A 25746-nucleotide genomic window follows, 5' to 3' on the forward strand; every position below is an offset into this window, starting at 1 on the left:
GTGAAAGAATACAGTTAAACAGATTAAAACAAATAGCAATGAAAGCAAGCAAAAGTGAGTTACAAATCATAAAGCCAAAAGGTAACAATAGAAGGAATGCATTCCCAAAGAAGCGTTCTGAATGTCCCCAAGATGTCCTTAGGTTTTGATCTAAACAGTGCTTTTCTAATTATTGAAATATATTTAGAAATATCTGTACAATTCATTTACACGTCACTTAAATGTTGTGTTTTAGAAACAAATTACATCCTAGAGGATTATTTTACACTTCCTGTACCCCAGCGTAAATGTCAGAATGTTCTCTTTCTTTTTTTCTGACTGCAAAGTTAGAGGATTTGGTAAACACTAATCTCTAGGGTATAATAGGCAGCCATGTTTAAGACATGCTCGGACATTCGACCTCCGTCTTTCAATGCACAGCAAATGTGATAAGACAAAAACAAGATTTGACATCTTTAATGCTCATTAACTTTTACAACACCTGTTCTTTGTCAGGAACTCTCTCACCAGAAGACCAATAGGCCCTAAAAACAGCTTGCCCTGATAAAAGCTGACGTACCATAACAAGCGGGAAAGTAGATTTCTCAAGGACTGCTAAAGTTTTCAAACGTTTTGAGTAACTGAAGTGATATACAACAATAAGCTAGAGTCCACTATCTCTACATCACATCAGGTAACATATCAAGCCCTATAACACTAACTGTTGTTAATCCCAGGGCCAGGATAACTGTTACTGTAACAGGGCTATAGCTACAGGGTAGGGCGACAGGGGCCAGGCCCTTCTTTATTGTAGTGTGCCCCCCCTCCTTAAAAATGACAGGCTTCCTGTTATTTAACAACAAGACAGAACTGGCCACTTTTGAATGTAGTTAATCGTTGGTCTGGCATACAAGCAGGTTGGTTTCTGCACCCCTCGCCCACAAGGCATTTAATACAAGCAATCAAAATGTTGCACACCAATTCTATATTTATCCTAACCGGACAGTGCAAGCTTTGAGCGCACAGTAATTCCCACTTTCTCCAGTGCCCAAACTGCGCATGCCTGGCATATGTCCTGTAAGCAGGCGTGAGCCTGGTCATCTACACGCCTGCCTATCCCACGAAATTGTGCTGCACACTAGGCCGGAGAGCACCTTGCCGAGCAAAAGAAGAGGGTTGTGGAGTTGTTTGCCGGATCACGGAGACCATCTGCTAGACAGCATTGTGCTGCACTTTGCCTAGTGCTAGAACTCAGAAACACAAGTTGAGCCCCAATAGATATTTTCTCAAACTGCTTCAACTCTCGAGACAGTGAGGTAGTTTACAGTTTGTGTTGACTTAGCGGAAGGGGTAGATCCGTCTTCACTAGAGGGCAGGGGTGAGTCTTTCCCAAAAATGTGTAGTTTGTTATTTTCAAGCAATCCAGAGGCCATTTTAATTTCAGTAAAGATTTAAGTAATGCTTGTTACTAAACTGTAAGACAGTTTGCTACCACTGGACTTTTTTTTTCAGAACTTTGCCATTAGTATGTTTCATGACAGAAATGGAGTATACCTGAAGTTTCTTTAAAAGAAGCATTACTTGTTTCACCCATCATGATTCCTTTAAATTAACTTCGCTTACACGATTTGACATTAAACTTGAGTATGGTAAACATCTGAAGGAATCTGCAATCAAAGAAAATTTCAAAGTAGTGTTGGCTTGCATCAGAAATCCAGTTTCCTTAAATCTGGAAATGCTGGAAACACAGGTCAGTGAGTTATATGCTCACCCTGACATCTGTGTGAGCCACACAGTCAGATAATGTACTCTCAGCGGTAGATTTACAATAAGTAGCGCAGCACGGCTGCTGCACCACAATTGCAAGTGCCGCGCTGTGTCACTTTTAAAATGCAGGAATGTGCCACATTTACTAGAATATGGCACACCCCTGTTTTTCCTCTGCACCAGTGTTAAAGTTGCTGCCAAGCGCCAGTGCAGCCACTCTTGCGCAATAGTGCAAGGATGACTGTGTTGGGGGTGGGGGGGGGGGGGGATTGTTTTTGTGTGGGAAGGGACACTTTCCTGCACAAAAACAATCTTCTATGGCGATTTGCTCTTTCTATGTGTACCGCAGAATGCCGTAAGATTTTGGCACCGGCACAGATTTATGATTTCTAGTAAATCTGGGGCAGCATCAAAATGTAATGGCTGTTGCAGTGGAACGTCCACAGCAAAACCCATTGCACGGGCCTTCCACGCAAAGTGCTGAGAAGGGGCCATATTTACAAGGTGGCGTTAAGCCACAAAGTGTGTCTTAACCCCACCTTGTAAATACGGCGGACTGCACAGCGCTACCGGAGTATCACAAAAAGTGATGCTCCGGTGGTGCTAGGGCCTTGTAAATCTGGCCCTCAGTATACCAATTCAGTCTTAAATCCTTCAGCTAGGTAACTTGAGTATCTATATATTTAGTTAACATGCCAACTGTTTTGTATAATGTTTACAGATGGCAAAATTCCAGGACTCCGCACTATACAAAAACAAATATTTTAGTATAAAAAAATACCCTTTGTCAAATTAATTTGCACATATGTGAGAGTTCTATGCTCATGGACAAGGTCCACATCTTGTTCAGCACTGGCCATAACATATTTTTTGGTTATTTATGAGAGATTGTACACTTCTGTGGCTGCCATTTTGATAGGCTGGAGGGCAAGGTAGAATCTTCCCATGTGCAGCAGTAGTTAATCTGTACATAGTTTAATAAAAATTAAATGCCTATATTGCAGAACAAAACTGTATTTTGTTTTATAAAAGCAATCACCTTAAAATTTTGAGATTTTAATTTATTATTCTAAAATTAATTAGGTTTCGTTACGTAGCAACATTCAGCATTTAAATAAAATGTGCCCGGGCAAAAAAAAAGTAGCAAATAGGCAAATACATGCCAAACCAGTATTTGCTTAAAAAAGCAGCTCTTCTCTTTCTGGTCTGAGAAATGTGTGTATGTTTTTATTTGTCTACCTTACATCTTCAAATAATATTTTGAGTCATACAATATAACAAAATCTATAGGAGAGGAGCAGCCATGAAGTAAAAATGCAATAGTAAAGAAATATGCTATGTGAATAGGTGACCATGTGAAAGACTATTTCCTAAAATGACTGTAGTTTAAATGGCATTTTAGGCCTTAGATAAGGGGTGCTACAAAACCATCACGGTTTCCAGATTTGTGGCGGGTGAACCTTGAGTATAGCATCAATCATACCAAGTGCTTGTCACCATGAAACTTCTGTAACATGAATATTTATATAAGAATAGTGGTGTACAAAAACTCCATTTTTTTTATATATATTTTTTTTTAAATTGTAGGAGGGAGAACATCCTGATGACCTCTACAGGAGTTCAAACTTGTTCACTGTGCTCACTTCATCTGATTCAGGGTTGATGTTTATGCCCCAGCACTTTGAAAGATCACCAGCCACCACTACTTGGTGACCATCCTACTACACTGGAAAGAGTAGGGTTCCCTTCCGGAGCTCACCAACATGTGTAGTGTAGGGCTTGTTTAAGAATTTTCACCAGAGCTGCCTTTACTGCCAAGGACTATAATGCATGCTTTAGCTGGAAGCTGCATTGTGATCTGGTCAAGGCATAGTTATATGTGTGTCATGTGAGCTAAAGACCAGGCTGCAGAGTGGCAATATTTACTCAGGGAAAGACTGACACAGGAGTGGGGTGACCCTCAGTGTCAAAGCAATGGGGTGTGTAAACATGCTCCTGCCTGACTCTGCCTATTCAGACAACTTTCACCAATCATAACCAGAAAGGCCAACCCCACCAGTGTCACTGGTCCCAGTTGCTGACAACTACCATCATTTCTGAGCAGTCTGTGTGCTGTGTACATTAGTGCAGTGAGTCCAATCCACAAGTGACAGCCAAAAGCCTTTCTACTCTGCTGTCAACTGTCCTGGTCACTAGCACAGCGGAAGGTACACATGGCTCTACAATCTGGCAACTAGGGGATCATGACTACCACCTCTAGAGCAAAGAAGTGTCCACTCCCAAAACTAGATAACCCTGATTGCAGCTGAGGCCATGCATCTAAGACTGAAGCTGGATGGAGGCCTCTCACCAAAATGGATGAACCAGATCAAGGACCTCCTTATAGGGAGTGAAATGACTTAGTAACTAATACTCACAACCAGCAGAGTTGAGACGAGAAAGTAAATGCTTATTACGTAATTCCTCAATGGTTTCCTACTCTGGGACGGTTGTGTTCAGTTGTGATCTGTTTTATTCTCCAACCAACACTGCTAATGAAGCTAGCTTTGATTTAACCTGCAAGTAAGCATCTCAAACTAGCCATGATTGCATTGCTGCATGTGTCAAGCAAGACCTCATTTTTAGGTCTCATCATGTGTTGTGCGACATTTGGTTTACAATTCAGTGGTCTTAAAACCGGCCCACAGTATACCAATAGTTTTTGTTGTCACTCTCATAAGCAAATCTTTCAATTCCTTAGCTCCTGTAGGCTCCCCCTTCTTTCCTGCGTTATTTCCTCTCTGAAGCATGGACCAAGTACATGTTCTTCCTCATCTTTGTTGTTCTCCATCTTTTTGCAACACAATATTTTGTTTATTTTACAAGAATTTTGGTATTATTCCTGGACGTGCAGTTGCAGTGGGATTCCCTACTTTTAACACAGGCATACAGCTTCTTATTCATGTTGCTTTCACCCTATGTGTTGGCAGGGGTGTGGAATTTAACAAAATATCTACTTGTCCATGGGACAGGTTGCTTCTTAAATCTACTTGTCCTGCAAAAAAGCCTACGTGTCCCTCTGGTGCCATGTAGTGTATGGCAGCAATCTCATTATGTAAGAGCTCTGATAATAGCCTCTCTGATTATGCCAGGGCAACTACTATAGTAGGGCTTGAATACTTGCAATTTCAATCCCTACTATATCAATTTCCTTATTTTGCCACATTTCCGCAGATCTACATACTGGGGCTGGGGGAAACAGCAACAGCTCCAACGCTGAAATGCCTCTGAGTTTGCAAACTTAATAACTTGCATGTTTTAAAGGATTTTCACCAGCTCTTCTCTAATCTTTTCCCATAATGAGACAGGTTGGACATTTACTCCTGACAATGGCAGAAGTAGAAGTTCTTCCTGAGTTGAGAAAAAAGTAGCTGAAGGGGAAGTCCACTTGCAAATACTCAATAGATTTTCACATGAGCAAGTCTACACATGCATATTTGCTTATGCTAAAATACAGTTCACAAATATTTTCTAGGAGTACGATTTCATGGTCTACTTCTATAAGTTCTTGTGAATTCAGGACAGCCACTAATTAAAAAACATCCACCAATGGTCCACTTTTGCAACTTTCTTTAGGAACTGGGCCCCTAATTAGGTGTGGCGTTAGCAAAGACATTTTGTTTTTACTAAACTTCTATTTCTCTCTGTAACTATCGACTGACTTTGCTGTGAGTGATCGCATTCTGCTCTTCCACAAGGTGAACATTGGCACACAAAGTAGTTTTGTTTAGTGCGAGCAACTACTGTGGCAATCGGTGGTGTAACTAAACTGGAGGGAGCCCCCTCAAGGCAGGTGCTGTGCCAAGAGGGCCCCAGGGAAGGGGGCTCCGGGGTCTTTGATACGCCACTGGTGCCAATGCGTGCTTTTTGAGACCAAAAACTTTTTTTTTTTGTCAGTGTTTGTTACAATGGTGATGGCCTGGCAGCTCCCACAACAATAAAGTGTTACAAAAGCCATGTTAAAACAAGACGCGCATTGACAAAACCAAAAAGAATCCAAAAATATGGCAAACCAGTCGGCTTTGCCAGTGCTTGTTTATTTTCATGCTTCCCATTATCTTGTGGAAAATGGCTACACTGATTTTCCATTAGGAATATTTTTTTGGAAATACCAGCATGCATCAACACATTTTACTAAATGACGCTTTGAAGAAATAGCACCTAAAATATCATAGTAATGAAACGTTATTCTTCCTACTTGATTTTTTTCCTGAATATTTTGTTTTGAAAGCAAAGAATCATCACTCTTGCTTACAAGCTTCTGCATCTAATCAGAAAGCATTATATTTAGCTTCATATTGTTAAACTTTTCAAACGTGTGTACGCTTTATTCTTTTTACTGGATCCATCTTTTTACTTGAACCACTTTCAATAGTGCAGTGTGATCTTAAAACCTTTATTTACAGCGCTCACACTAATAATGAAGGCTTTTCATTAATGAACCATAAATACAAGTTCAAACAGCATTAACTTATGGACACACGTATTACCTCAACTGGAGACAGTTCTCTTCTCTGTAAGTCAAAGGGTTTGTGCTGCAGTGGGTTAGGCTTACTTGTCCCAAGGACAAAATAAACATGAAAACTTGTTGCCATTGACCCCAGACAATATATCCTGGATACTGGGCGATAGGAATTCCACAACACTGGTGCTGGCTGTATTGATGCTTTAGCTACTTACAGCTACAACTGGACTACTCTATGTCACTCTACTCTGCTCTGCTCAACTTCATTACTCCACACCTTTTTATGACACCCCAAACCATTCCACTCTTTGCCGCTCCACTAACTTAACTTAAACATAAGAGGGCAGGACCATAGGAGAAGGTAGCGAGGGAGCAGAACCTAAAACAGTGAGATTAAGAGACATGAAGTGTAGGCTGATTTAGCAAAAAGACAAGAGACTGAATCATGATGATGCAGCCTTGGAATATATTTAGCAACACCAGCATTCAGCAGCACTGACCGTATACCTCTAAGAAAAACACTGCCCGCACCTATTTTTTTAACAAAGTAACCACAGCAGAGTGCACCACCCTGGCAATGCACTAGTGCTCCCATCCTCACCCAGCCACAAAAGTCTTTGCACTAAACCTATCCCCTCTCCACCACCACCTGAGGACAGATAGGAGGAAGACATCATGGATTCTATTTTTCTTTACAAAAGTGTTGGGGACAGACCACCCTGGCATCAGACCTATCACTCACCCTCCAGATTGTAACTGGGGGAGGGATTTCTCACCCAGAAAAAAAGCCTACCTGTAGGAAGTTGGCTCTGTATATACTATTTCAAAGTAAGAAATAGAGTCCAAGGGTTCCCCTTAGAGGTAAGATAGTGGCAAAATTAGATAATTCTAATGCTAATGCTCTATTTTGTGGTAGTGTGGTCGAGCAGTAGCCTTATCAGAGGGTAGTGGTAAGCATTTGTTGTACACACACAGGCAATCATTGAAGAACACACACTCAAAGACTTACTCCAGACCAATAGGTTTTATATAGAAAAATATATTTTCTTAATTTAGTTTTAGAACCACAAGTTCAAGATTTGAAGTAAATACATAAAATGCAAGGTACTCCACACAGCTAAGTCAGGAACTTTGAATTAGAGCAATAACATACAGTTTTGTTAAAATGGCAATAAGCTATTTTAAAAGTAGAAAGTGCAAAAATCAACAGTTCGTGGGAGAGGTAAGTATTGGTTAGATTGTGAGGTAAATAAAACACTGACAAGTCTCAGTTCCTGGGCACAGGCAGCCCACGGTTGGGGGTTCAGGGCAACCCCAAAGTTAGCACACCAGCAGCTCAGGGCAAGTCAGGTGCAAAGGTCAAAGAGGTGCCTAAACCACATAGGCGCCTAAGGAGAACAGGGGTTCTCCGGTTCCAGTCTGCCAGCAAGTACCCACCCACATCCTCAGGGGCAGACCAGGGGGGTTTGTAGAGCACTGGGGGGGGGACACAAGTAGGCACACAAAACGCACCCTCAGCTGCACAGGGGCGGACGGGTGCAGTGTGCAAAGCAGGCGTCGTGTTTTGCATTGGTTTCAATGGAGGGACCCTGGGGTCACTCTAGCGGTGCAGGCAGGCAAAGGGGGGGCTTCTCGGGCCAGCCACCACCTGGGCTAGGCAGAGGGTCGCCTGGGGTCACTCCTGCACTGAGGTTCGGTTCCTTCAGGTCCTGGGGGCTGCAGGTGCAGTGCATGGGTCCAGGCGTCAGGTCACTTGTTACAGGCAGTCGCGGTCAGGGGGAGTCTCTGAATTCTCTCTGCAGGCGTCGCTGTGGGTGTCCAGGGGGGTCATCTTGGGCCACTCACAGGCTCACAGTCGCCGGGGAGTCCTCCCTGTGGTGTTGGTTCTCTGGATCTCGAGCCAGGGCGTCGGGTGCAGAGAGTGAAGTCTCACGCTTACGGCGAGAAGAGGGAGGTCTTTAACATTGAAGAAAAGTTGCAAGTTTGTTGCAGGTTGTTGAGCAGAGCCACTGCTCACAGGAGTTTCTTGGTCCTGGGGGTCAGGGCAGTCCTCTGAGGCTTCAGAGGTCGCTGGTCCCTGTTGGATGCGTCACTGGTTGCAGGTTTGAGTTAGGAGACAGGCCGGTAGGGCTGGGGCCAAAGCAGCTGTTGTCTTCCGTCGTCTCTGCAGGCCTGTAGGTCAGCAGTCCTCCTTAGTTCAGGTTGCAGGAATCTGATTTCTTGGGTTCTGGGGTGCCGCTAAAAATACTAAATTTAGGGGTGTGTTTAGGTCTGGGAGGGCAGTAGCCAATAGCTACTGTCCTGGAGGGTGGCTACACCCTCTGTGCGCCACATCCCTAATACTATAGGGGAATCCTCCAAAACTAAGATGGAGGATTTCTAAAGGCAGGGGTCACCTCAACTCAGGGCACCTTGGGGGCTGTCCTGACTGGTGGGTGATTCCTCCTTATTTTCCTAATTATCTTCTCCAGCCTTGCTGCCAAAAGTGGGGGCAGTGGCCGGTTGGGCGGGCATCTCCACTAGCTGGGATGCCCTGTGGCGCTTTAACAAAGGGGGTGAGCCTTTGAGGCTCACCGCCAGGTGTTACAGTTCCTGCAGGGGGGAGGTGTGAAGCACCTCCACCCAGTACAGGCTTTGTTACTGGCCACAGGGTGACAAAGGCACTCTCCCCATGTGGCCAGCAACTCGTCTGGTTGTGGCAGGCTGGCAGAAACTGGTCAGCCCCACACTAGAAGTCGGGTTGGTATTCAGGGGGCATCTCTAAAATGCCCTCTGAGTGCATGTTACAATAAATTCCACACTGGCATCAGTGTGCATTTATTGTGCTGAGAAGTTTGATACCAAACTTCCCAGATTTCAGTGTAGCCATTATGGAACTGTGGAGTTCGTGTATGACAAACTCCCAGACCATATACTCTTATGGCTACCCTGCACTTACAATGTCTAAGGTTTTGCTTAGACACTGTAGGGGCATAGTGCTCATGCACATATGCCCTCGCCTGTGGTATAGTGCACCCTGCCTTAGGGCTGTAAGGCCTGCTAGAGGAGTGACTTACCTATGCCACAGGCAGTGTGAGGTTGGCATGGCACTCTGAGGGGAGTGCCATGTCTACTTAGTCTTTTTCTCCCCACCAGCACACACAAGCTGTGAGGCAGTGTGCATGTGCTGAGTGAGGGGTCCCCAGGGTGTCATAAGACATGCTGCAGGCCTTCGAGACCTTCCCTGGCATCAGGGCCCTTGGAACCAGGGGTACCAGTTACAAGGGACTTATGTGAGCGCCAGGGCTGTACCAATTGTGGAAGCAAAGGTACAGTTTAGGGAAAGAACACTGGTGTTGGGGCCTGGTTAGCAGGGCCCTAGCACACTTTCAATCAAAACTTGGGATCAGCAAAGGCAAAAAGTCAGGGGGTAACCATGCCAAGGAGGCATTTCCTTACACTACTACTACTCAAAAAATACAACAAAAAACAATTATACAAGCGAAATCTGCCCTTTTTCCAGATAAATTCATAAACTCGATAAATAAGCCTAAGGAAATCTTTAGGATCACCGCTGAACCATCTAATCTCGGCAGAGTGACCACAAAGATCCCAACCACCCAGACTAATGCAACACTCTCAATTCCTTCTTCATTGATAAGATTAAAATAATTAAAGACAGTATTCCACAGCATTAACTCTTTAATATTTAGCTGTCCCCCATTAGCCAAAATTGTGGAACCTCATGGCCTCTCCCTGATATCATACGCTGATGATACCCAGCTAGTAGTTTCCTGTCTTGCGGATGTAGCTAAATAGATAACTGCTTCTAAACTCACACTTAGTTTAGAAAAATCAGAAGTAATGATTGTTGGAAACCATGCTCTCTTCAAATCTCCGGCGTCGGCTGCTTTATGACCAGCCCACGGTCAGAGTCAATTGTGGAGGCTTCCTCTCGGACCCTTTCCCTATTAGTAGAGGTACAAGACAGGGTTGCCGCCTCTCGCCCCTCTTGTTCCTGCTGGCGATTGAGCCCTTGGCCGCAGCTATCCGATTCTCCCCCCTCATAATCGGCCTTCCATTAGCCAAAGGTATTTCCAAAATCTATCTAAATGCAGATGACGTCCTACTAACTCTCACAGACTTAGAACGATCCATACCAGCTCTGATGGAGGTCATTAAGGAATTCACAACTCTGGTTATCGCATTAATTGGGATAAGAGCGAGGCGCTCCCCCTCTCACGAGTAACCACAAAAGCAGCACTTCTAGGTTATCCATTCTGCTGGACGCCGAAACGCCTTAAATACCTGGGAGTGCTAGTCAACCCGGGCTTGGCACACATGGTGGCGGACAATATCGACCCCCTCATTGCACAGGCGAAACTTGATTCTGCAAAATTGACTCAATTGGGCCTTTCTATGTGGGGCCGAGTACAGGCGGTCAGGATGGTCACGATACCCCGCTTCACCTACATCCTGGGACTCCTCCCCTTAAAGGTGCCCCTCTCCACACTATGAGGCATAGATGCGCTCATTAGATCATTCGTGTGGGGCGCAAAGCGACCACGACTATCGCCTGCCAAGCTCCCACGGGGGCATGGGGCTTCCATTGGTGGAGCATTACTCATTAGCATTACAGCTGTTCCAACTGTTCCATACATTGTCTAAAGCGTCAGATCCGCCTCAGTGGATTGCAGTGGAAAGAGAGCTGTTATCTGCAAATGAGGGACTCGGGGGACCTTAACGTGACGACCTTCCATCCGCCACTTCGGTGAACCCTATATTGAAGGCGACCAGGGCAGCCTGGCGAAGGGTCCACTGACTGCTTGGTGTCCATCCCCTCATCCACGCCCAGGCGCCTCTGTGGCGCAACAGTGGACTTCGGATAGGCGGTGAGGTACTCAACTGGCCACAGTGGAGGAGGGCCGGCATCCTTACCCTCTCTCTCAGGTCCTGGAAAACGACGCGCTCAAACCCTTCCCCAGGCTGCGAGAAGAGTTCGGTCTCCAGCCGAGTCAGGAATGGAGATACTTACAACTCAAGCACTGCATCTCCCAGGGGAACGATACTATCAGACGGGGGTCCCAGTCCTCACCCATAGTGGCTTATTTGCAGCAGTGGGGGCAACATAAGGGAGTAATGGCAGGTCTCTATGACCTAATCATCCAACAACTCTACTCCCAGTCTCTCTCGGACAAGCTATGTTTACAATGGCAAACCCAATTCCAACAGGCCCTAGACCCAGATGACTGGGAAGTCATCCTAGAAGCCCTGGACAGAGGCACCCGGGAGGCACGTTTAAAGTTCCGTCTCTAAGGTCTTACACGACTGGCACTGGTCCCCAGCGAAACTACACAGGACAGGGCTCCTTCCGCATGCTAAGTGCTGGGGATGCCCAGAGACATCCTGTGATTTAAAACATATCTTAACCGACTGCCCAACAGTCCGACCACTCTGGGACGCTGTGAGTTCCACTCTGGCCGAATCTATGTTACTCCCGTCACCACTCCCCCCTTCCTCATACTCTTACAAGATACGACCTCCCTACCAGATCTCTCTAGACCACACAAAAGACTGCTGCACACTGCACTAGCCACCACAAACATTTGCATACTCCGTCACTGGCGGTCGGAGGCCCCCCCAACCCCGGAAGAATGGATTGTAGCCATGACCCGCACGGCCACACACGAAATAACCATCTATAACCTACAAGACCAAGCCCAAAAATTCATTCAGGTGTGGGCTCCCTTCCATAAAGTGGGAAGATAGCAAATCACCAGAATCACTACATCCTCTCCCACCTTCCTCCCTTCTCCCTTCCCTCACCCAACCCTTCCTTCCTCTTCTTTCTCCTTCTTTTCTCCTTACTAGTCCCTCCCCTCCCCTCTCCTTTCCTCTTTTTCTTTCTTAATTTCACTAGAGACTAAATACTGATCTTCCCTATCATCTCAACCAGACCTTTTTCGCAGATCTCTCTCTCCGTGCCATGAGGACACTTAGTACCAGCTTGAACTGGCCAAGCGACGACAGGAGATCCAAGTCCCACTATTTTGACCGCGCAGCCACCTTGACAACTCGCAGCCCTAGGGTATACTACTGTCTCGGCGTTGCAACCCCCAAGGTAAAGATGTCTGGCCGAACGCCCCGTGGCGCAGGCGCTCTATGACCTGTTTCTAATCCAGATATCGACGCAGCGAGAAACCTACTCCTTATCCCTAGGGAACCAGATGACCCCGCACTCAAATCCTCGCTACCCGACTAGCTTGCTCATTTGCTTCCCCGCCTCATCCTTTCTCGCCTATATCCTGAGTGACCGATGACGCGACACCTCATTTACCCGTTTACTCTCTATCTCTTATCCCTATCTATATCTCTTAATTCCCTTTCCCTACTGCACACGCCTGATTTGAACAGTATATCATGTTTTCGAATTACGAATGACAATATCCCATTGTCTTACCCGTTTTCCTTATCCTTTGATGTACAATTGCTTATAAACACCAGGACCTTGATCCCACTTGGTTTTGTATCATATTGCAGTGTTTGCAATAAAATCATATAAAAAAATAAATAAATAAATATCCGGCGTTACCATTGGATAACTTAAAAAAATCTTCTGCCTCCTGAAGAAAACATAAAGAGCTTAGGCTTTTGGGTAGATCCTCGCCTCACGATGGACCAACCAATCAAAAAAGCTTGCTGTATCCTGCTTCGGCTTATTAAGAACTATGAGGAAAATTTTCAGCATGTTACCTTTCCTTGCCAGAAGACTCTTTATTCAGGCTCTACTACTGCCTTGCTTAGACTATGGCAACTCTCTCTGAGCTCTCCTGGTTATGTTATAAGGAGATTGCAAGTTGTGCAAAACGCTGCTGCACGTTTGCTCAGGAATACTCCCAGACATCTATCGGCCAAACCCACATTGACCTCTCTTCATTGGCTTCCCATAAAACAACAGATCAATTTTAAGGCCATATGCATGACACAAAGCTCTCAATAATAAGGGTCCAAGATTCCTCAGGCAATGTATGTCATTTTACGTCCCTTCAAGGCCACTCAGATCTTCCGCTGCTTCGCTGGCACACACTCCCCATTTCAAGAAAGCTACATGGGGAAGCAACTATTTCTCAGTTAAAGCCACATATCTCTGCAACTCTCTTCCTTTGGAACTTCTCCAAGAACAGTCGTAATTTTCAGTTTGTAAGAAACTGAAGACATTCTTATTTTCAGTATAGGTAAATCCCTGGGTTTATGGTTTGGGTTATGATCTACCTTCTGGGCTGGGAAGCCTTCTGGCAGCCACGCGCTCTATAAATTCTTTAAACTAAACTAAACCTAGCTGTCCGTTGGCGACAACTTCAATTAATGACAGGAGCCCAACCATACTGTCCCAGTTGCCGTTTATCTGCAAGGTACCTGCTGACTAAAGTGAAATTGGTTTTCCAAAGTGACACTTGTCCTTCAAAAGGTGCTATAAGAAGTCTTTTACCTCTTTCCTGATTCAGCCTATTCCTCCTCGACATGTCCTTGAGCCAATGCATGGCCCTTAGCTCCTTTAAGAAGGCAATAGTGGATTTTACCTTTCCCAGCACGAACTACGAGAGTCGGTACACTAACTGGCATTCCTGGGAAGGAGTTGCTGATTGCTACACTTGTCCACACCTGGGAGGGGTCGGGCTGGATGACCCCTGCGGATAACTGCAAGTAAGAAGGCTTACAATAACATTTTATTCTGAGGGGGAATGGGGAAAAGGAAAGCTGTTGACATTGCCGCTCCTCGGAGTGAGGTAAAAAAATGCTAAAACTAAGTTAAGTGTCCAATTGTGTCCAGGGCCCATTGCCAACGGGAACACTCTCCATGCCATTGATCAACTCTTTGAAGAGGTCAAGGCTATCCTCCATGGCAACTCCCAATTGACATGCATTAGTAGTGAGCGTCCAAGGGGAAGATAATTCCTTCTATGTTTACCAAGGGGAAGAGTGGGAGGATGCAAAACTAATTGCATCCGCGCCGACACTGACAAAGCTAAGGCCCCCCAGGATATAGGGGGGCCTCCTTCTTACACCCCTCAGATATCTCCAGGGTGAGCTTTGGGTTCTCCTGTAAGCACAAAAGGATGCTTTAGCTTGGGGGACAGAATCATTCCCTATCCCATTGAGTCCTGCTGTTAAGGTGGTCCCCAATATTCCATGCGTAAATCGCTTTGAGCCTTTGGCAGTGTAAGAGGACTTGACCACAAGTGCAGTTAATTTTGAGCCAGGTATTATAGTGGATGACAATATTGCAACCATTGCACCCTCTGTTACTGTTATTGCATCCGAGGGCCGCATCCTCCTGATAATTTTATCAATCCGACTCCCGTCCTTCAGAAAATTGATGAGATAAAATCTACACCGCTACTTCTAGTGAATTTTATGAAAGATAATTTATTACAGTGCTCCGCCTGCAAGTGTCAGCAATCATGCCAGGGCAGGATGGTAGCTCCACTATGACAAGGCCTGTAACAGGAATTGATAATTTACCATATGTGAAAGATTCGGCCTCATCTGTTGCTACTCTTTCATCCTCTAGTATTGGGTCCAAACCTCAGATAACAAATGCAAGTGTTGACCAGAGGCAAGTTGTCCAAGGCTCTATTGCTAGGTATCACCGGGGACTTTCTATTTCTGTCTCTATACAAACTCGTGCTAAGGATGTAGGACCCATGAGAGACAGTAGTTCACCATTTCCTCATAGGTTGGAAATTCCCTCAATTTCTTTGCCTCCTCCCGTACAACCCCAAACAGTAATTGATCCAAAACAACACCAGAGGTCGGGCCTTGGACATAATGGTAGCATCATTTATATGATTGGTGTCCCAAAGTTATTGCCTGGTGCCTTCGAAGATGCAGAGTCCTTGACCTACAAAACTATTCATTGGCTTCGGACTCGACGCAATTGTCTTTCTGTTATACGTTCCGATATAGATAGATAGATAGATAGATATATATACACACGGTGGAAAGGCACAGTGCTGTGGGCTCAAGATATGATATTTTTTTTTTTAATAGGGCTATGGTGAAGGAACTGATAAATTTCGAAGCATGTACACGCCATTCTAATTATTCGAGAGGGATTGGCATTAGTCTTGCTACTCAGCTCCCTGCTTCTAGTATTGGGAAAACTTTTATTTCCACTCCTGTCTGTATTTCACAAGTAGAACCGGAACTTCAGCTTCAGTCCTCAGTAACTAGATGACTAAATCCTATTTATAAAGAGCTTCCGGGGTTACCCAACGGGGCCTCATGTCAAGAGGGAGACGCGGTCACGTCTGATGACCCTGAGTCGATTGAAACTAAATTATCTTTGATGTCATGGAATCTAGCAGGTTTGGCTAAGAAACTGGGAGATCTAGATTGGTTCTCTTATACTAGCAGCCAGGATGTATGTTTGTTTCAAGAAACTTGGTCCGAGTACCAGACCTATATTCATGGGTTCACTTTGTTTAGCATTTCAGCTCAACCACCTACTAAGGGGTTGGGTCGTGCCAAAGGAGGACTATTGCTACTATTTAATAAGAGACTATGTTGCCAACATTCACTAATCAATATAGATTCAGTAGATTTAATGGGAGTCCAACTTACCTTTCGTGCAGTCCTGAAGATTATCATAATCAATGTATATGCTTGCACAGTACCACGTGACCTAGAATCTCAGACGTTAAGTCAATTGTCTGAATTTTTAGATTCTCTTCATCCCTCAGCCATGGTGGTAATCGGAGGGGACATTAATTGCACCTTTGAACCATCCATATTGAGCAGTGGGTTAACAGAAGAAGGCGATGATCTGTGGGGAATCCCGCAATTAATGAAAACTAGTTTATGTACCCGATCTCGGGTGACCACTCAGATGGCCACACTTTGCTTAAATCATGGCCACAGGGCATGTAATGGACGCATGCCATCCGATTTGGACAGGACGCCGACATTTAATAGAGGTATTTCCTCTAGCACTATCGACTACTTTCTAGAGGACATTAGATTGTGGCCTATGTTAAATGACATGAAGGTGGACGTCCGACCAGAGAGCGATCATAACCCCCTACTCCTTACTCTAAGTGGAGATGAATTTAGGAGGTCCGTTCATGACCAACTGTCTGAGGTTCCTATTCCCTTACAGACCATTAATTGTACTAGAACATGTTGGCCAAAGGTAATGTCTAACCCTTATCTACTTTCGGGGATTTACAAAGCTTTCATTGATGAGATATCTGATTATGATGATCACAAAGTAAGTAGTATTCCTATTCTTAGAATACACAAGTCATTGTTAAATAGACTGCAGAGCATTTTTTACAAAAAACGTCCAGTCTAGATCAAAAACCCCTAAGTTGGCAGCAGCCAATGCATGGTATAATACGGATTGTGCTAAGGCCAAGCTGGCACTTAAGATCGCAATCAGGGATGGTTCCTGTGTGAAGTTCGTTTCTCCAGATGCATGTATAAAAAAGCAATAGCGCAGGCAAAAAAAGTCACGGGAAGATGATGTTTGGCAGGATATGCTTACTGCAGCTGAAGGAAAAAAACAATAGGCTCTTTTGGGAACTGGTATCTTTAAGATATAGGGGGAATAGGAGTAACCTTAGGAATCATATTCAATCAGAGGTTTCGGTGACTCACTTCTCCCAACTTTATGCCACCCCTCTGGATTCATTAGCCAGTAACGTGTGTGATTCTGTTCCTTCTTCTCAAGTTATTTCTAGTGACAGCTTCAAGCGATTTAGGCAGGACCCTCTAGCATCTGCGGATATTATAAATTTTTCCCTGGAGGAGACAACAAAAGCAATCCAATCTTTAAAATCTGGCAAGGCTCCATGACCTGACAGGATCCCAGGGGACTTATATAAATCAAAGTTGATGATATGGTCCTGGTATATAAATTTGCTTTCCAATAAAATTGCTGCAGGGGGTACAATCCCGGGCACCTGGAAAGGTGCGGAAATTATTCCAATATATAAAAAAGGGGAATGCCAATCTACCTGTTAATTATAGACCAATTAGTTTGATCAATAATATACAAAAAGTATTTGCCAAACAATTATTGAATAGACTGATGGAATGGGTATATGACAACCAGGTCCTCTCCTCTTTGTAGGTGGGTTTTTGCCCCAAAATTAGCAGAATAGACCAGGTATTTAGATTGGTGCTCCTGCATTGGAAGTATGTAGCCCTTGATAAACAACCTTTATATGTTGTGTTCGTGGATTTGCGAACAGCTTTTGATCTGGTCCCAAGGAAGAAGTTATGGGAGGTACTATTGAGGCAGAGAATTCCTTACGAAATAGTTGAACTTCTGAGGCGACTCCATGCAAACACCTACGCACAAGTGAGGTGGGGAGACCAAGGTGAATTGACAGATAAAATTCCCATCTACAGGGGAGTACGCCAAGGATGTGTCTTGGCTCCACTGTTGTTCTCTCTTTTTATCAACGAGGTAGTTCCTAAATTGCTTGCTTGCCAGAATGATGCTCCTACACTGAACTCCCAAAAGATACCCATCCTAATTTTTGCTGATGACTCTCTCCTCATTTCTAAGACCCCGATAGGACTAACATTAGTCGACCACTTTAAATCCTTTTGTATGGATTATGGATTAGAACTGAATGTTGACAAAACTAGGCTAATGGCCTTTGGCGTGGGACACCAGGGCAGATGTACAATTAGCTTAGATGGGTCTGCGTTGACCAGGGTTAATTCTATCGACTACCTAGGAGTAAGGATCTCCAGTAATATGCTTTGGGAGGATCAGACAGGGAAGAGTGCGGGGCTCCTTCAAAACCGAGCAGCTGTTATCCTGCACTTTTATAAAAGCTCTGTGTCTAAAGCAGTTTCTCCTGCCATCAAAATCTACTTGGCTAAAGCACAGGGGGCAGCTGCTTACGGTGCAGAAATGGCAATTTTCAGATTGTAGCAAAATATCGGTTGGCGAAAATAATTTTGCCAGAGCCCAGTTGCTTGCCCAAAGAGCACCTCGTTAAAACCCCTGTTTTTAGATTTGGGTTTTAAACGTATAATGGATTTGATTATTCTAAAACCGCTTCTATATTGGGTGAGAATTTGGATGGTAGCAGAGCTTGTCATATATAGAGATTCCTTCCGTGACCTTTTGAAGAGACCAAATGTGACTTCCATTCCATGGGTCAAACATGTATCCAAATGGTTTCACATTTTGGGATTGAAAAGCTTTTGGGAAAATCCCCAGGGCTTGGAGAAGTCACACAGTTCCATTGTGAAAATATCCTACTGGTCTTACGTAAGGAATGAGCTAATCTGTAGTAATCTAGATGTCCGTTTGACTGCCTCATTCTTGGACTTTAAATCGATCCCTCATTTTGTACCTTATTTGGACCTTATTTCAGACTTGCGGGGGAAGGGGTTGTATGTTCGTTTCCGATTTGGGAGTCTCCCTTTGTTATCCCTGACCAGTGAATGGGGGGGGGGGGGGGTCTGTTCCCTTGTCTGATTTGTGCCCCACTTGTTCTGGTAGTCCAGAAACCGAGGAGCACTTTTTGTTTTATTTTGTCCAGTCTATTCTGCTCCTCGATCCAAATGGATTTGCATCATTTGCCGTGCTCTAGGGGTGACCCAATATAGGGTGGCGATGAGAATTTTAAGGAGTAATACTTCGAAACCCTTGGTTGTTGCGGTTAGCAAGTTCCTTGTGGCCGCATGGCATACAAGATAGTGTTTTCGTAAATAGTAGCTTTATGAATTTCTTTCTTTTGTATATTATTTTAACTTTCTATTAATATATTGTATTTTATACTTGCATTAGCAAACCCTTGGAACCACACGGCACACAAGAAGAGTTTTTAAATGGTCGTTTTTCATGAATTATCATCATGTATATAGTATTCTAATGTCTATTTATATAGGCTTATAATCTTGTTTTTAAAATTATTCCTTTTTATGCTCTTATTATATTTGGATTGTATTTATGCTTTGATGGTCTAGTAACCGAATAAAGCTGTGTGTGTGTAACTAACTAGTGGTTCAGTTACTAAAAAAAAAAAAAAAAAAAAAAAAAAAAAAAGAAGAAGAAGAAGAAGGTTGGCGATGACCCACATATTTTTAAAAACTGTCGCCCCATATCCTGGCTACCTAATTTAGCAAAGGTTTTAGAGACACACATTGCCAATTGCCTATGCTCTTTCTTTTTAAAGGTAACTCGATTCTCACCAAGTATGTTTTCAACTAGCACATTCTACTGAAGCAGTTATCCCATCAGCTGTGGATGACATGCCAAAAGAAGCTGATAAAGGCTACACTCATGTGTTGGCACTTGACCATTCAACGGCTTTCAACATGGTCTACCATGAACTTTTGATCAACAATGTCGGAACCACAGGCCTGCAAGGGCATAACACTTGATTGTAGAATCTCCTTTCTGAAGGACTGCTGTCAGTCAGCCTGTTTCTCTCTCTAACTCTCCAAAAGGTCCAAATTACTTGTGGAATTCCCCAGGGGTCGTTTTTGTCCCAACACTTTTTCAATTTGTAAATTCGCCCTTTATACATTCCTTGAAAAAGATGAAGGCTAAAATCTACAAATATGCAAGCAATATGCAATTGCTCTTTGATATCAACATTTCAGCTGAAGCAAAAGTCTCCTTCCAAAAACAATGCTATCCATCCGTGAATGGATGAACAGTAACCAGCTCAAACTGAACTCTGGCAAGATGGAAATCATCATAATCAGCAGCAAACATGACTTGTAGAACCCCACATTCTGGGCAGCGGCGATGGGTACCTCACTCCCTCCCAGCCAAAGACCTCAGTGACGAGCCTCACAAGTTTTCATTGACAAAAATCTGACCATGAAACCAAATGTGAAAGCTTCGATATCTTGTTTTCTTTACAGCTGCGCAAAATCAAAAAGACATGGATATTTCTTACCTATGAAGCTACCTTCCTGGTCATTATTGCATTAGTCACCTTGAGGATACACTACACAAACTCTCTTTACTGGGTCTCCCCAAGAACCTCAACCGCAGATTACAACTGGCACAAAATGAAGCAGCCAGGCTGATCTACCAAAAACCCAGTAATTGCCTCTCTAACCCCCCTCCCCCCCTTAACAGACATTACACAGGCTGCTGGTAAAACAGCGCAGAGTGTTCAAGAGTGGCTGCATCATTTATAAATCCCTGTTTTGCAGCAGCCCAGCTTTTATCTTGGCCAGCATCTAAAAATATACACACATCCGCAATTTGAGATCTACTCACCTGAATCTTCTTACTGTTCCATCCTTTAAAAAGACGACTCAGTGGCTCCAGACTTTCTGAACTCGCCACCTGTATTTGGGACTCCCTGCCATTAGAAATTAGGAAGACCCCCTCCTACATTAATTTTAGATAGCTTTTAAGAACCTGGCTTTTCAAACAAGCATATGAGTGTAACTGCTACAAGTGAGCAATGTTTTTATTATTCTAGCACCAAGAAACCTTTCAGTGTACATGTGCTCTACAAGTGCTTATAAGATAACATAACCCCTACCAGACTTTCTCCACCCCTTAGGGGAAGGAGGTCTTTACCTCCAATCTGCCCCTTTGGGTGGGTAGAAAGCCCACTGTATGAAAGTGCTCTCTTTCTTGGCATGGTTACCCCATGTTCTGCCTGTTGTCAGTGTATTTGACTGTGTTCACTGGAATCTTGCTAACCTAACCAGGACCCCAGAGATCATGCTCTCTCCCTTCTAACTTGGTAAATGTACCTTTTTCTTCCCATAATTGGCATATTGGTCCCCCTTTGTAAGTCCCTTGCATATTGTACCTAGGTACCCAGGGCATTGGGGTACCAGGGGATCCCTATGGGCTGCAGCAGTTATTCTGCCACCCATAGAGAGCCCATGCAAAGGGTTCTACAGGCCTGCCATTGCAGTTTGTGTGGAACGGGTGCATGCACCCGTTTTCACTACAGGTCACTGCACTAGGTCACTTTAAGTCACCCCTATGGTAGGCCCTCTCAGCTCAAGAGGGCAGGGTGCAGGAACCTGTGTGTGAGGGCACCCCTATACTAGCAGAGGTACCCCCACAAACTCCAGGCCCATTTTCCTGGACTTTGTGAGTGCGGGGACGCCATTTTACGGGTGTACTGGACACAGGTCACTAATTATGTCCAGCTACTTAATGGTAACTTCGAACCTGGGCATGTTTGGTATCAAAGATGTTGGAATCATACCCCAATACTGTTGCAAGTATTGCAAGTATGATTCCATGTACTATAGGGGCTCCTTAGAGGACTCCCAGCATTGCTACCACCAGTCTTACAGGGTTTTCCGGGAAGCCCAATCTGCTGTCACCCCTCAGACAGGTTTCTGCCATCCTGCTGCTTAATCTGATCAAGCCCAGGAAGGCAGAACAAAGGATTTCCTTTGTGAGAGGGAGGTAACACCCTCTCCGTTTGGAAACAAGTGTGATTGGCTTAGGAGGGGTAGCCTCCCCAAGCCACTGGTATGCTTTGAAGGGCACATTTGGTGCACTCCGTACATAAACCAGTCCACACCGGTTCACGGACCCCCAGTCACTGCTCTGGCACAAAACTGGACAATGGAAAGGGGAGTGACCACTCCCCTGCCTATCACCACCCAAGAGGTGGTGCTCAGAGCTCCTCCAGAGGGTCCCTGGGTTCTGTCATCTTGTTTCTAAGGATGGCAGGGAACTCTGGGACCATCTGAGTGGCAGGTGATGTCAGAGACCCCACCTGATAGGTGCTTACCTGGCTAGGTGACCAATCCCTCTTTCGGGGCTATTTAGGGTCTCTTTCTTGGGTGGGTCCTCCGATTTGACTAAAGATTCCAGCAGGACTCCTCTGCAACCTCCACTTTGACTTCTGGCCACTGGAACCGCAACTGGACATTCCAGGAACCGACAACGCTGATATCCACGAAGAAGGCTCTTCTGCAACTTTGTTTCCACAGCTCCTGCCAGTTTTGCATACGTAGAAGACAGCAACTCTTCAGTCTGCACAAGATGAAGGAATCTCCCTTGGAGTCACTCCCCTGCATTCGCAGGTACCTGCTGCAACGACGACCGGCTGCGTGGATCTCCTCTCATCCAGAGCTGCGTGGATCCTGCATCACAGGTGGTGGTATGGAGTAGTCCTCTTAGGCCTCTCTGTGAGCTGTCCAACTTTGGTGGAGTTAAGCCTTTGCCTTCCCACTCAGGTCAGTGCCCCCATACACTGCGTCTCTTGCAGCTGCCAAAGCTTGTATGCATCTCCTCCAAGGGATCTTCAGACGACGTGTAGCTCCAGTCCCCAATGACGCAGAGCCCTCTGCTTGGTTCGCCTGCAGCGTGGGATCCCTTCCTGTAGTGCTGCTTGGGCTCCTTCTGCGACTTTCGTGTCCCAGTCATGTGGGTGCTGCCTCTGCTCCTGTGGGACTTCTGTGTCGCAGGGGTCTCCTGTGACTCCCTCTCCTGGGTTGAGGCCTCTTGGACCTTGCTGGTCCCTGGCAGCACCACTTTTCATGGACTCCACTGACACTTTTGGACTTTGTCCCTCTCTCCACAGGTCTTCTCCTTCAGGAATCCACCGCTGGTTTCTTGCAGTCTTGTCTAGGTGTCTTCTCTTCTTTTTTCTCCTTTTGGGTGGTTTAGGGAAATTCCAGTGATTTACTCCTGCTTTCCTAGTCGCTGGGGGGTACTGTGTTACTTACCTCTGTGGTTTTCTAGTACTCCCAGCTCCCCTCTACACACTTCACTTACCTAGGAGGGGGTCTTGTGTTTGCATTCCATTTTTTTAGTATATGGTTTGGACTCTCCCCAGGGTCAATATTGGTTATTGCTATTTGCACTGTTTTCTAACCTTTTCTATGCCTATTACTTTTTTCTAGTGTATATTTAGTGTATTACTTACCTCCTATAGGAGGGTTGCCCTTCTAGTAATTTGTGGTATTGTGTTCCAAAAATAGAGTATCTTTATTTTTGTACAACTGAGTGTTTTCTTTCATGCGTGTAAGTGTTGTGTGACTACAGTGGTTTTGCATTAGCTTTCCATGTCTCCTAGATAAACTTTAGCAGCTCATCCACAGCTACCAATAGAGAGCCTGGCTTCTAGACACTGCCTACACTTCCCTAAGAGGGAATAACTGGTATAAGGTGTAATTAATCGGGTACCCACCACACACCACACCAGCTTCCTACACCCACTAGACCCTAGGGACTTTGAATAGAGGAGCTCTGGTAATGAGCTAATCTCTCCCACTCCCAAGCCCGCAGCCATAAAAGTATTTCTGGCGCTCCCACCTCCATGGGGAGGAATACAGGTCTTTACCTTTAATCTGCCCTCGGCGGTGGGTCTAAAGCCCACATCACACCAGGGATTGGTTTTTAGAAAGAAAAAAAAAAGGGAAGGCTAGAGTGGCCTGCCCACGTATTGGCCCAAACCCTACTACCCAAATTATTACAACAGTCTTTAAGCTTCAACAGGGAGCCCTGGGAGGGTTGACCCCAATTAGCCCCACAGGGGTAGAAAGCCTGCTAGATACCAGGAATATGCTTTTTTTAAATGATGGGATGGGGTCTAGCCCATACTGGTATCAAGCCCCACCCCTAATGCCCCAACAGTCATTCTACTCTCTTTAGGACTAAAACATCCCCATCCCTATGGCAAGAGAGAGGTAATTGCAATACTTATTTCAATTTGTAAATGGGCCAATAGAGAGAGGCTAAATCCTAGTATCTTCTCACTTGCCCTGCTGAATGTCTGCACTTTTTGGGCTTGGTTTGGCTGCCGCCTGGGAAAACGTACCAAGCACAGACATTTCTGAAAGCTAGACACTGGGAAAGTCCAGGGTGGTGTGCTTTGCATGGATCCCATGACATTTTCTTGCCCATAATGCCCTGAAAACCTCAAAGTTTGCCTAAAGTAATGCATTTTCCTTGCATTTCTGTCATGTAAATTTCGAGAATTGGCAGGGATCTACAAAAATTCCTACCAATCAGCGCTCCCTCCACTTACTGCAATAAACACGGACCAAGCCATGGTCAATGGAAGTCCCCCACATCCCTGATTTGTGGTATTGTCCACAATATCTGATCAGTTTACTGTTCTGATTAGCAAAATTATTAGCAGTACCTTGGCACAGACGCCATCCTCAAGAAAGCTGCTATACATATTACGGAGTGCACATTGGTCTTTCTCCAGGCTGGGTTATTTCCTCACTCAAAATGCTGCTGTGGGGAGAGTTGGTGGTATTGGTCCACGACAAAGAAGGGGGAACTTTGCGCTTTAGTTCCTGGTGGATGATTGACCCAGCGTTTAAAGCCCAGATTACAGGGGAGCCGAAGCATTGTTCACACCTAATGTAGACACAGTGAATTCACCAGTGACTTTATGGGAAGTGTTCAACTGGTAGCAAGACTTGAGGCCCACCTCCAGAGTTAAAGCCCCATTATATGGTCATCACACTCATTTGCACTTTGCAACACTGAACACACTAGGGCAGTATTGAAACAAACACTGCTGGTTAAGATGAGGATGGTGTGGCAGACATCTATCAATCAGGCATCAAGGCCAGAACAACACTTCACTGGTTGTGATGTAAGAGGAAAAACATGAACCATATAGCCCAACTAGTTAATGAACAGGAAAATACAAACAGGCTGGCATGCTATTGCCAGGGGTGTGACATTCCTATAGCCCAATGCCCAGGAAATATTGCTTGGGGTAAAGGACAACAGAGTTTCATACAATTTGTCCTTGGGGCAATTAGACCCAACCCTCTGCAGCACAAACCTTTGGCTGCCAGTTTATCATACCACATTACTGATCAGGGAAGGGCATTATCTACAGTAAAGATAACATTTGTGTCCTTAAGTTAATGCTGGTTAAACTTGTATTTATGGTTCATTAATGCAGGTGAGCTCATACTAAGAAAATACTGTAAGCTCAGACAGCACTACTGATAGTAGTTCCAGCATAAAAATGGGTAGACACGTTTGCAAAGTTACACAATATGAGGCGACGTATAATGCTCCAAGAAAGCTCTCTGATTAGATGCAATTATTTACAGAAGCTAGAAAGCAATATTGAGGATTCTTTGATTTCCAAATCAAAAGATTCCTTTAAAAAGTGCCCTGAGGGAAAAAAATATTTCTACAAATGTATCCATAATGTAAAAATCAGTGTAACCAGTTTCAGCAAGATTATGTCAAACATGAAAATAAACAAGCATTGCCAAAGTCAGTAGGTTCGACATTGGTCGTAAGCCTTTGGGTTTTGTCAATTTGTGTCTTGTTTTGAGAAGGTTTTTGTAAAACTTTATTTTTGTGGGATCTGCTGGGCCCCACCTATTATAACAAACATTGGCAAAAGCAAAAAAAAAAATTATCTTAAAAATCACACATTGCCACAGCAGTTCCTCAAGCAAAGAAGTATATCTAGATTTGCTCATGCAAAATTCTGTTGAGCATTTACAAGTTCACTTTCCCTCCAAATACTCCCCCCATCCCCAAATGTCAGAAATACCTTTCCACG

General features: G+C 44.6%; 1 protein-coding gene across 2 annotated transcripts in view; it reads right to left on the reverse strand.

Annotated features, from left to right (window-relative positions):
* GRSF1 (G-rich RNA sequence binding factor 1) overlaps positions 1 to 25746 on the reverse strand; it is a 463146-nt gene that overhangs the window by 413156 nt on the left and 24244 nt on the right. The gene's annotated exons all lie outside the window — the stretch shown is intronic.

Source organism: Pleurodeles waltl, chromosome 1_2, assembly GCF_031143425.1.
Source record: "Pleurodeles waltl isolate 20211129_DDA chromosome 1_2, aPleWal1.hap1.20221129, whole genome shotgun sequence".
Lineage (NCBI taxonomy): Eukaryota > Metazoa > Chordata > Amphibia > Caudata > Salamandridae > Pleurodeles > Pleurodeles waltl.